Below are 12810 nucleotides of genomic sequence, written 5' to 3'. Positions count from 1 at the left end.
GAAATATTTAATGATGGAAATTCCAAATAATTTGATGTAGTAATAGCATATATGTTAGAGGAACAATACCCTAAATCAAAAATTTAGAGCATTGGAAAGACAACATGAAATTCAAGTAGTAAGATTATGTGAAGTGACCAAAAAAAGAAAATGGCTAAAGAAGATAAAACAAAGGCTAAAAAAGATAAGGCAACGAATGATAAATACAAGAGACAGTTAGTTATAATACTTGATAAAAGGATCAAAGAGGTACAAAGCTAACCCATTATCATGTTGACATGGTCAATTAGTTACTAAGTGCAAATCATTAGATTGAACAAAATGAGGTTGAGATTACAAATCTCAAATCTAAGAATGATAGACTGACAAATGATTTGAAAGCTGAAAAGGAATTTGTTAAGAGGTTGAAAAAAACTAAAGAGACTATGAGATTTAGGAATGAATATATGAATGCAACAAGAAGACCCCATGACATATTTGGACTAGGCTATGTTGGTAAATAAATTTCTCTTTTCATTCAACTCTTAAACTCCCAAGTTTGTGAATAACATCTAATTACAATAGTTGTAAAGTTGTTTTGAAAATACTAACTTTCCTTTGAATTCTTAGGTACAACTCCCTATTGCATAGTAATTTGCAATAAATTATGTTTTCTTCTAAATCTAAAAGGGGTGTGTTCTTAACCTAAGAATAGAAAAGGAAAACCAAGTTCGGCTTAAAAAGGAACTAAGGCAAGAATTAGTATTTTAGGATGAACTAAGCCTATGAATTCACACATCTTATGAACCCACAAGGCACAATAATTTGATAATGCATGCTAACTATAATTCAATAATGCATGCTAAATAAAAATAAACTAGTAATAGTAGGAAACTAACCACAGAGATAGAAAGACTAGCTTGAAAGAAAACACAAAAGAGACTTCTCTTGAACCTATGATAGCAATACTATCATATCTAGTTCACTACCTCAAAATAAGGGAGTGAAGCTCTATTCATTCCTTGATTTAATTCGGACAAAAGAGAAAATGTAAATTTAACACAAAATAGAATGGAATGGACAATAATTAACATAAAATATCATTCAATTGTCTCTGCAACATCAAGTATTTCACACCAAAAATTAGTTGACCTTTTATTAATCTTTCAATCTAGTACATATAGGATTCCTAAATGACCATTACAAAGGAATTTAAATCGATTCATCTCTTAAAAAATTAAAAAAGGAAAGGAGCTAATTTTTCCATTGCAATCATTACATCAAAATATGAAAGGGGCAAAATATGAATCACTTCACCTTCTTTTCCTTTTCTAATTTTGCCCTATAGGCCTTGGCGGTGACAATGATTAGAATCAATTCCTCCTGCCAATGTACATGTACATTAGTGTATCTTAAGAGCCATTTAGAATTCTCTCTAGCTAAATCTTTGATAGAATTTGACCAATCTTGTGTTTCCTCCATGGCCACATGTACACACCCACCAAGTTTTTGGAGCTCAAAAACTCTATTTTAGTGACCGGAAGATATCCCCATCAAACTATCTATGAAGTTGGAGAAGTTCATTTGCATGACAGTTACTCCAATGATTCCCTTCCCTTGCCTACTAGTCTATGAGTCCATATGTAGACCTCTTAGGAGTTCATAATCTCTATGTTCATCCTTTTTCACTTTAGCTTTTTTTTCTTTAAGTCCTTCCTCTACCACCATAATCATCTCAAACTTGAATTGAATATTCTAGAGCCATTTGAATAAAGGCTCATCTCCTTTCGGCAAGATGTTTGCTTCCATAGCCTCCTTAGCCTTCATATAAATAATCATCTTTGGTAAAGAAATATAATCTTCACTCTTACATTTATCTATGGCTAGGGTGGCTCTATTTTTTGAAATCTTATCTTTCTCTGTTTCAAGCCTCAACATCGCATTGCCGATCTGCTCTATGGTGATCCCTTCTAACTTGATTTTTCCACTCCACTCTCTACCTATTTTCTCGATGTGTTTATCTCATTGTAGCTGAGAGATGAGTGCATGGATGTTGGTAGCAATAGGGTTACTAGTGATTGACCTTCTAGAGATACTAAACAACGGGGTAACCAACTACCTGATGAAGTTGTTCAGTTCATGGATTTCCAACTTCATTCTAAATTTTAATAATTTTAGGCTTTCAAGTTGTCCTTTTATCACCTTATTTGTTGACTTCCATAAGCCAACCTTGGTATCATGTCTGACCTCTCTGAGATCCATAGAATGTAAAGCAAAATCATTTGTAGACATATCTTTGATTCTTCATTCTTTGGTGGGCTTTGCAATTTCGATTGTCAAATGCCCTATTTTAGGATCTTGTCCAAAAATGGACAAGGTCTTCTACTTTTTGAATTTTCTTAGTGTTGATCCAAAGTAGATAGCTAGAGATAAAGTCTCTTTTTTAGGATCTCCTTCATCTCTCCTCTTTCTTTTTCTATCTAAGGTGTCCTTCAGCCATGAATCTATGTTGATCACCTTGGACACTATCCCAAGAGCATCTATACTAAACATCTTTCTCTTGGCTAGAGTGAGTATCTTCATGGCCAAAGAAAAAGGATTCTTTGGGGCCTTTGAAAGGAGCTTTAAAGAATTTGGGCCTTTCTCAGCATCAAAAGTCTTCTTTTTTGCCTCATCAGATTTAGTTGACTCACTCTCACTCCTTCCACCATCTCCTAGATCCACTACTTACACTTGAGGACTACTTGATAGGAAAAGCACAACACTTATAGATACGACTAGATTGCTATGAGGTGAGAGGGCAAGAGTGACTACACCATCTTTTGATTCCTCCCCCTTCTTCTTAGCTTCTGATGGAGTTTCGATCACTAGAAGGGAGTTGTTCTGATAAGTCTTAGCTAAGGGAGTACTTTTCTCGGGAGGTTGATCTCCTCCATCTAATGATTGTGCTAGCCCTTGGGTAATGGCCAAGGTTGCACCTAATGTACCAACCTGGGAGGAGGAATCTATTGCAACTATTGGGGAAGCTTGAGTGGTTGTGATTTTTCTTTGACTCCTTTTAGCTATGGTCCATTCAACCCACTTCTCGGTCCTTTTTTACATTCAAGCCATCATTATATCTAGTTCTTCCTCAGAATCTTCATAAGGCTCTAAACTTATTGGATTTTCTCTTAACTTAGTCAGGTAAGTATTTCTAAAACATGTTATAGCCATCATCTTCTACTCCTTCCACATCAATATTGACTTTGTACATTTTTACCTGATTGACTATCAGTCTGGCAAAGGCACAATCACAAATCTTGAACTTGTTATTGCAATCAGCCTAGTAGTTTTCATTGATACTAATGTGATTTATAAAAATTCTAATTTGCAACACATCCCTTGCATACCGGTTGGGGTTGAACATGGGCCTCAAGACTTCGTACATCTCTAGTTTATACTTCATTTCGAACACCTTCAACATGTTCTTGGCATCTAAACGGGTGTCACAGCTAAAAGCTCCCACCTTCATGTAAAACATGTACCCTTTCTTCTTCAGACTCCCACTCAACATATTCACTTGAGTAGCCTACCACATGCTCTCGATCAGCATGATCATATCACTAGGATATCTCAGTAGCTTCAAGGGGAAACCATTGAAAGTTGAAAGACACAAATAAGAAAAGGATGAGAATTGGATGAAATAACTCCCAAATTGGCTAATAGTTGCCATGGCTTCAGGACTGAATATCATTTCTAGACATCCCTATAGCTGCCTATAAATCCTCTTAATGAATGCATCATTAACTTTCACATATTCTACATATCTATTTTCCAACTATAAGCATGGACAAAACTCATAAGATCTCACATCATTTGGAAAAATTTCCACTCTTGGGAGGCCTAGCCATAGTTGTACTGAGGCCAACATATAGATGAGGAAAAAGGACATATAAAATGTATTGTAAAACATTGTGACGTGGGGAGCATTGGATAGAATTTCACTTACCTAATGAGCCCAATCAATATATTGGGTGTCAGAGCAAATGACTTGAACTAAAAAGAAATATTGCTCAAAAAAATTCAAAGCTTCTACCTCACCTTTTAGTCTATGTAGGAGGACCAAGATATCAATGATCTCTAGTTTGAGATTAGTCCCAAACAAGGTCTTAAGAACCTTACTCTTGGCAGTCCTGGTTTTTGGAACCGTGTTTTTATGATTTCTTTCCTCTAGATCATCTTCTTTGTAGAGAACTTAGAAATGGCTCCTCCAGAGGTCAAATCTGAGAATTCCTCTCATTCCAAGACTCACAGGCAGTTCACCAGAGTTTTCCTATCAATGGAAATTAGCATTGTGTTGTATGGTAGTACAATTTGCCTTGTCTCTAGGTTGTAATGGTGTATATATTCGTAGATCAACTCTGGGGCCTAAACTACAACCAGAAAACCAACTGCCTTAACCAACCCACATCCTCAGAGCTTCTCAGTGATGGGATGAATCTGCTTAGACTTCGCTCTCTTTTGAAAATCTTGCATGTCATAGAAATAAAGAGAGGTATTTATAAATTCGACAATTGGGAGTTGATTTTGTTCAACCGATCGAAACCGGCAAATTTGGTTGCCATTGTGTTGATAACAAGATTTGAATTAAGAGAGTGAAAATAATAACCAATGCAATAGATACTATCTTTTTGAAAAATTTATGCACATTAACAGAATAGTAGTTCAAAGAAAGAGCGGTATTTTTTCCAACTGTTCATTTTTCCATATATAGGAGCCTCAGTTAATCTGTTGATCTTTAGAATTTGTGCCACACAAGTGAATTAAAGAAGAGATCCATTGAAACAATAAATGTGGAGGTTTAATAGATATCTAGGGGTCTTTTCACTATTTCATTGGCTTAACAGTAACTTTCTATCTCCCCATAACTTAGTTTTCCATTTTCCTTTAAGTTTTGAGAAGTTACTAATAGAGTACTCCATGGGAAAATATCTACTAGGTTGAATTATGCTCATTATCTCTTTCCCATAATTGTTAGATTCTTTCCATTATCATTCTAAGACAATTTTATGCAAAAATTGCAGGTCTGATTTGATTACTAGCTTGATTTTCTTTAAAATTTTGGAAATTGTCTTCATGGGTTGGAAACCTGCCGAGGAGAAGACAATTTGTGTTTTTCTACCAACAATTCCTTTTTAATTGACCTTTAGACCATTGTCCTCTTTGGGTTTAGAAATGTCTAAGTGAGCTACAAAATTTTTGTAGGGGCCCACTTATCATTTCTTTTCACTCTAAACTGCCCTTTTGAAAAACCAACTTCATAGGTTGAAAAACCTGCTGCAAAGAAGTTCATTCTGAGTTTTCTATTGGAGACAATTATGAGAGCCACAAGGAATATTAACATTTCCTAAAGTCATAATCATAAAGTGAGTGTCAATTCACCATAGGGTAGCTTTCTATTTTCACATCTTTGATCCATGTGTGTCATCTAGTGCCTTTTGCAGAAAACCAACTTCATGGGTTAGAAACCCACTGAGGAGAAGTTTATTTCCAAATTTTTGCTAGCATATTTTCCTATTGAAAAAGTAATAGACCAAAAGAGAATGTAACATATAATTGATATCTACATGGGTAACATGAATCTCCATCAAATCGGGCCCTAACTTACCCATACGATCACTTTGACAAAATGAAGAACCACCTGGCTATGAAATGAGGAGAAGGGTAAAAGGATACATCCAATGGAGACTTGTTTAGCCTAAGAGGGATTAAACCTAGACTCAAACACAACTAAGAACTTACTCCTCTCACTATAACATGGACATTCATTTCTACTAATCAATTAAAGGATGAAAAGTGGGGCAACAGCTGGCTCTGTCTAGGGACTTGGGTAAGCCATACCCAAGCAAGGAATCCAAAATCTCTGGTTTTGCAAAATTAAAAGGTAGCTACATAGCAAAAAGACAACAAGGGAAACCTAACCAGGAAAACAAGAAAGGGAACTAAACATAACTATAGTACAATATAGGGATTACCTATTTTCAATTTTAAATTTGATTGAGCTTCAAATCCTAACCATTATATGTTAAGGGAAGTACTTCACCATCTAGATATGCCAATTTAAATGAGTTATTTTCAAAAACATGATGAATAGTGAATGAGCCTTTCCATAGAGTATCAAATTTCTTGTGCATACCTTTTGGTGCCCTTCATTTATCCCACAATAGTACACTACCTCTGATCATAAATTTCCACAATCTTTCCCTTTTATTAAATAGGCTCTTTACACACATCTGATGTTGTGTGATGTGATCCACAATTTCTTCTCTTTCCTCTTTGAGTTTTCTCAAGTACACTAGTACATTTGAGACCATTTTTTGACCATTATTGGTCAAAATTTTGACCCAATTTTTGACCAAACTTCGACCAAATTTGACCAACCCATTGGTTGGAAATTTTTTGGTCAAAATTTTGACCAACCTCTTGGTTGGTCAAAATTTTGACCAATACGTTGGTCAAAAAACTACCATAGCCATGGTGCAAGTTCTACCAGGAATTGGTCAAAATTTCAACCAATGAAGGTAGAAATTTTGACCAATGATGAGAGAAATTTTTGACCAATAAAGGTAGAAATTTCGACCAATGAAGGTCAAAAATTTTGACCAATGAAGGTAGAAATTTTGACCAATGAAGGTCAAAAATTTTGACCAATAAAGGTAGAAATTTTGACCAATGAAGGTAGAAATTTCTACCAATGAAGGTCAAAACTTTTGACCAATAAAGGTAGAAATTTTGACCAATGAAGGTAGAAATTTCTACCAACACGTGGGTGTCAAATTTTTTTAGGCATTCTATAAAAAAGTTCACATGCCTTGCATATGATATGACATTTTGCATGCATGCAAAATTAACAATATCAGATTTCCACAACCCATTTGTAATGCAATTTCGTTTTGGATTTGATTGTGTGTGTTTTTTAGCATCATTGTTTTAGACCACTCTCTGTAATCCATCCTCAGCCAAATGAGAGAGTGCAAGATGCATGCAAAATGTTAAATCATATGCAAGGCATGTGAACTATTTTATAGAATGCCTGAAAAACATCAACAGTAATCATTCTTTCCTACTCTTATCAGAAATAGTTCAATCAAGATAGCTCAAGTCCATACTAAATGTCTTAATGATTGAGTTTCTATATATAGTTATCTTATTTTAGGGCACCAAAATGGGTTTTATCCCCTCAAACAAGGAAACAATCTATTAAAATATCCTAGATTTGTAATTATAAAGCTTTGCTTCGAACAAAATGCCACAATTAAATTGTGAACTAGAGAATAGTGCAAGGCTACACAGGGAATTACTTCCCACAAATACTATGATAACAAAAGATAATGCTCACACACTACTTGAGATCGGAAATAGAACAAGCTTCAGCAATACATTGCAATATATATTTATGGATCTTTTGGTATTGTTACTAAAATCATTTACCTTGTAGGTAAGAATATAAGTTTGTTTCAATATACAAATCTTCCAAAGGAATTTCATATCAGCAAAATAAAAGTAACAAAAAATAAATTAAATTGCAGTGCACTAGGAATAATATAGCACATAATGAGTACTAAACCTCAATTGAACAAAAGACTATACAATGGCTTCAATAAAACTGATACTACACCTAAACCATCACTTGTAGCAAGCTACTTGAAGATATGTAGTACAAACCATCCCAGAGAACAACCTCTAATTTTTAAAAACTTTCGCTTTTACTGGGTGAAGCTTTACTTTTTGCCTTGGCAAAGTCAACCAGGTCTTCAAACAACTTATCTTCAAGTTTAACTTGTTTGCTAGAAGTTAAAGATTGTTGTGGATATGCATCATTGTAATTTCCATCGTGAATGGAGATGTTTTGTGTCCTTGATATCAACTCATCATGTGTTGATTCACTGTAACCATGTGTAGACTGGCCATAACCCAAAGCTTGTTGCTGCTGAAAAAACTATTGTCTCTGATTGTACTTTGATGGAGGAGGGGGAATAACTGATATAACATTGCTATCATATATGGGAGGTCCTTGCAGATTATCTACACCTTGTGATGTAGTTTGTGATTGCTCCACTTCCCAAGGAGCGAGAGGAAGGCTTTCAGAAGTCTTTTGTGTTGATGCCTTTGAATTCTGTGATTGTGGCCCATATAACAGAACTGGTTGTTGTGGACTAAGAGACTGTCTTGTTGGATTTGACCATTGCAAACCCTGGCTAGATTTGTCAAAATATGACTTTGGGCCATGGTGTGGAAACTTCTGGTATTCATTCTATTATGTTGATGACATCCCTGAAGAGTAACCTCCATTTTGATATGGAGAATTTGATTGTGAATTCAAAGGATATGGTGAAGTTTGCTGAGAAAGAGATACTGGTGGTGAATGTGTGTATTTCTCATTGACTATGCTAGCTATTGGTGGAGTTGCAGTAGTTGGTGACTCGTAAGCATCACCACTAAGGAAATCCATTGTCTGCTTAGTTTTATGGCCATGAGTATCAATATTTTAAAGTCCTGGTGGTGGGGGTATCAATGGGAGTCAACCTGTTCATTGATTCTTTTCAATGTTATCAACTCTCTGATGAGCTTGTGCACTAGATCTTGACCTACAATGCATAAAATACTATTATTTCTCTTTTGATTTTTCTCTATGGAAGCCTGTCAAATCATAGTACAAAAGAAAATTTTTCCACACATTTGAACTATAAATACAAAAGAAAGATGTTGGAAATTATTGACTATGGGGGTGATAAATTTAGAATTTTAAATGCTAGAAGATATTCAGATACCTTGTGTTGGTGATACTTCTCCCTAACTACAGTCAATGCACACCCTTTTCTATTTAGTTGTAAATTATGCAATGCATGAATACAATCCTTCATCTCTAATACTTTATAGCCTGTGTAATGTTCTAGCGTAGGATTCTAAAGACCGAGGATAATTCCCATTTTAAGAATACCGTCCAAGAGAGATGTGACAAATCATCTTGCAATACAAAAGGAAAATTGTACCTCCTCCCTTGTGTAACTATTATCTGTAATGTAACAAAATTATTCCACATGTGGAGCACAAATTTCTTCGTACTTCTTGAAAGTGACATCAAAGCAGTAGTTAAAAATTGACCAAAGAAAAGAAAAGAAAAAAAAATGTTACAGTAGGCAAGAAGTACACACGAGGCAACAAGCATGCAAGTAAAGTATATCTGGCACAAGCTTGTAGTCCTCGGCAACCTGTTACAACAATCTAATTTTGAATTGATTATATAGATTAATTGCACAACTGCAATAGGGCAAAATAAATATACAGATAGCATGAAGAAATGCAGTAAGCAACAAACCTCAACAAGCCAATCAACAAGTATGCCCCTCATATTTGCATTGATCTCCTATTGAATTGTTTCAATGTAACAAGGTAATGCTCGTCGTTTTAGCTGAAAAAGTAATTGATGACTGTAAGTATTAATCAAAAGAAGCTTCAAGAAAATGTCATAAATTTAGTCTAGCTTGACACATGAAAACCGGTAACTTTTTTGCTTCAAGTACCTATATTACTTCATTTAAGCTTAGAACATTAACAAAAATATGCAATTTTTAGTGAAGATATTTATCAACTAAATCCATATCTAGCACATATGTCATTCCCTCGTGCAAAACATCACCATTCTTTTCTAGAATTAAAGTCAAATTCATTGGCTAATATTAAATATATGTAATCTACATTGTTCAGTCTTTTGCAAATAAAATCCATTCAAATTACTCTGAACCAGCCCAGGCACCAATCAGCGAATCCATGTCACACTTTCATCATTGGTTTCAACATATGAATCCTTCAAGTATAGAACTACCACAGAAAAAATCACTGGACAAGCAAAACTTTGAATCATTTACAGAGTTCATTTTTGTTTCTCTGATTAATCCTAGCATAAGTGAAAATGAGAATCAACTCACGCAAGATCTCCTCCAATAAGAAGCAAGTCTCCACGTGGAAGTTCTTTAACAATATTATTCTGGCTTACTTAAAGGGAAGGTTGAGAAAGCAATCAAGCAACACTATATGTAGAATTGCCACCATCCCCAGTGTCTGCCATGAAGTCAAACCATAGTCCTTCTCTTGCACTTAGATGATTAAAAAGAAAACCTTCCTTTGGATCATTACTCTGTGCCTTAGTCATTGTTGCCTAATCAAATAAAGAAACTATAAATTATCACACAAAGTAAGACCTGACAAATTTTAAAACATGGCAAGTAATATCACAATTACTTACTACAATGAAAGAGAATAACATAACAAGATTATAGATTAAGAAACTTTGATATATTGAGTAGACATGCCTGCATCATTCACATATCAAAGTGTCCAAGAAACAATGTTACACATACCAAAAGATCAAATGCTATCTTGAACAAATTTGCCGATGTCCTGAAATGATACACTCTTGTCATCTTGAATCACTAACACAAGCTTCCTCAGTGGCAAAAATACACCTTGGAATTAGTGGAACAGAGTACATACCCTGAGTACCAAGGAACCATGTCTAAGAAATCTGGAGCTGCAGATGCCTTTCGAATATCAGAAACTGATGCTGACTGAGGATGTGTCAAAGCCCATCTAAAAATACAAATTGAAACAAAAATAATGAAATTTCACAAAAGTCAAGATAAAGTGACAAATGATAATTTCAAAACAATCAACCTTGTAAAGCAATTTTCAATGTGACATACCCAGTTGACCTTTCAACTACATAATTTGCAATGTATAATCCTATAAATGTTGCCCACAAAGAAAACATAGGTGAGATTATGTCAGCTGACTACAAATGAAACATATGGTTAGTAAAGATACTCCCATTGACCAAATTTTATTTAATGGTATCAGATTTCCCACAATCTATAAATTTAATTGTTGTTGTTTCTAGATTAGACCATCTATGAATTTTTGAATACAAAAACTCACACATGATCTAATCCAGAAACAACAGCAATCCAAATTTATTTGTTTACTTCAGAACATACTTAATTTGTAAAGATTAGTTGTTACTTTGGAACATAGTTTGTCCAATAAAAAGTATGATTGCAAATTGTGTATTCCTAGATTGGAGATAAGAAAGTCACTCTCAGATAGATAGCCACTTACCTGACCATAAAAAACCCATTTGGAAAATACTGGGTAGTCACTTGCAGATCCAACAGATGCAAACCAATTAGAGCAAACCTGCTCCTTCAATTCATGTACTTGTAGCCACCTTTTTATAAATGTATCCACAACAAGACCAAAATCTTTGCTTCCAAATGATTTTGTTCTAGCTGGGGCTCTATTGCCACAATAGCTGTAAAAAACACAACATGCTGTGCTTAAAACCTGCAGCAACAACAGACAAAATTAACTTAATCATAAGAAGAAAGGCTTGGGTTTCAATGCTAAACCTGTCATATCAAACAAATTAACATATGATCAGTTTCAGACAAATAATAGCTCTTACAACACTATTTTGCATAATGGCAAGAATCTTAGGTCATTTTCCTGCAAAGCGTGCAACGAGGCCCATATACCATAGCCCAAGAAATGTAATATGGAAAACCAAAAGAGCCAAGATAGACAATACAAATAATGTCAAAAATAGAGACTACGCTCATTTTGATGTCGACTCCCATTGACTGCATGGTTGGTAAATGATACATGCCAGCAATTAAAAGCCACAGCACATACCTGCAATGTGTAAATCCATTCCTTGGTTTAGAACTTTTTTAAGCAAGGAATATTTGGACAAAAATGTCACTTAGCCATATAAATATTATCCAATAAATTTTAAGGTTTAAAACACATAATTTATTTCATATTTGAAAATTTGTGCAGTACCATTGACTGAAGTTTGAGTAGCTTGGCTGAATGGTTCGTCCCAGGAAAGGAGAGGAAAAGAAATAGAGAAAACCAAAGAAACATGCATATATAGACCACCAGATTATATTGTTGTTATCCAACTTGTGAATAAGAGTTTGGAAGTTATCAACTAATATGAAGAAAATAGAACCAACCACAACTACAATCATAGCATGTTGTGAATGTTCATGTAGATAAGGGTATCTGTGCATAAGAATTGTTGTCACCTTCTCCATTTTCATTTGCATTCTGTATTACAACACTAACAAATCCGTTCATCTCTATCAGTTTGGTGTTCTACTTGGATACAAAGATCAATTTGGAGAATAATATATTACTCATAAGGTAACAATGAAAAGTAGTGACTCACAATCCTTATGGAAGGCAATGACCCTCCCACCAATAAAGGAGGGTTCCATCTAAAGTTTAAACATTGAAAGGGATACAAGTGATGTGAATCTAAGTGATAAATAATCCGTACTCAACCAGCAACCAGTACTCATTAAAGGAGAATTCAGAGTTTAAGGCATGACTAGATCAAACAATAATTAACAGTAGTCCCCTGCATGAGCAAAATATAATCATCAAGTATTATCTAAGGAATTAGGATGAAGAGTGCACAAAAGGACTAATACTGATTAGTAAAGATTGACCTACATATACATCCAAGAAATTATCTTCAGATAGGCAATTTATCAATATAGCTGTTGAAAATGGAATTTCTTATGAACAAGTAATTATTTCAAGGGAAGAAAACATTGGACTATGATCATAAGTAAATCCTGTTATAAACAAGAGTATCCTAAATGCATTGGATCTATTCATAACATATTTCTTATAGCCAACCATTTAGAAAAATTTGAGGGGAAAGCATGGTAGGATGCACAGAGACTGTCACCCACAACTTAGCCCTAGAGTAGAACAACCATCCAA

General features: G+C 34.6%; 1 pseudogene; it reads right to left on the bottom strand.

Annotated features, from left to right (window-relative positions):
• Positions 1 to 9943: 9943 nt before the first annotated feature.
• On the bottom strand, positions 9944 to 12119 carry LOC149543269 (uncharacterized; annotated as a pseudogene).
• Between the last annotated feature and the right edge of the window lie 691 nt (positions 12120 to 12810).

The sequence above is a fragment of the Cupressus sempervirens genome, chromosome 8 (genome assembly GCF_028749045.1).
Source record: "Cupressus sempervirens isolate cs-2001-9-10 chromosome 8, ASM2874904v1, whole genome shotgun sequence".
NCBI classification, from domain to species: domain Eukaryota; kingdom Viridiplantae; phylum Streptophyta; class Pinopsida; order Cupressales; family Cupressaceae; genus Cupressus; species Cupressus sempervirens.
This window is presented reverse-complemented; position numbering and strand designations above follow the sequence as displayed.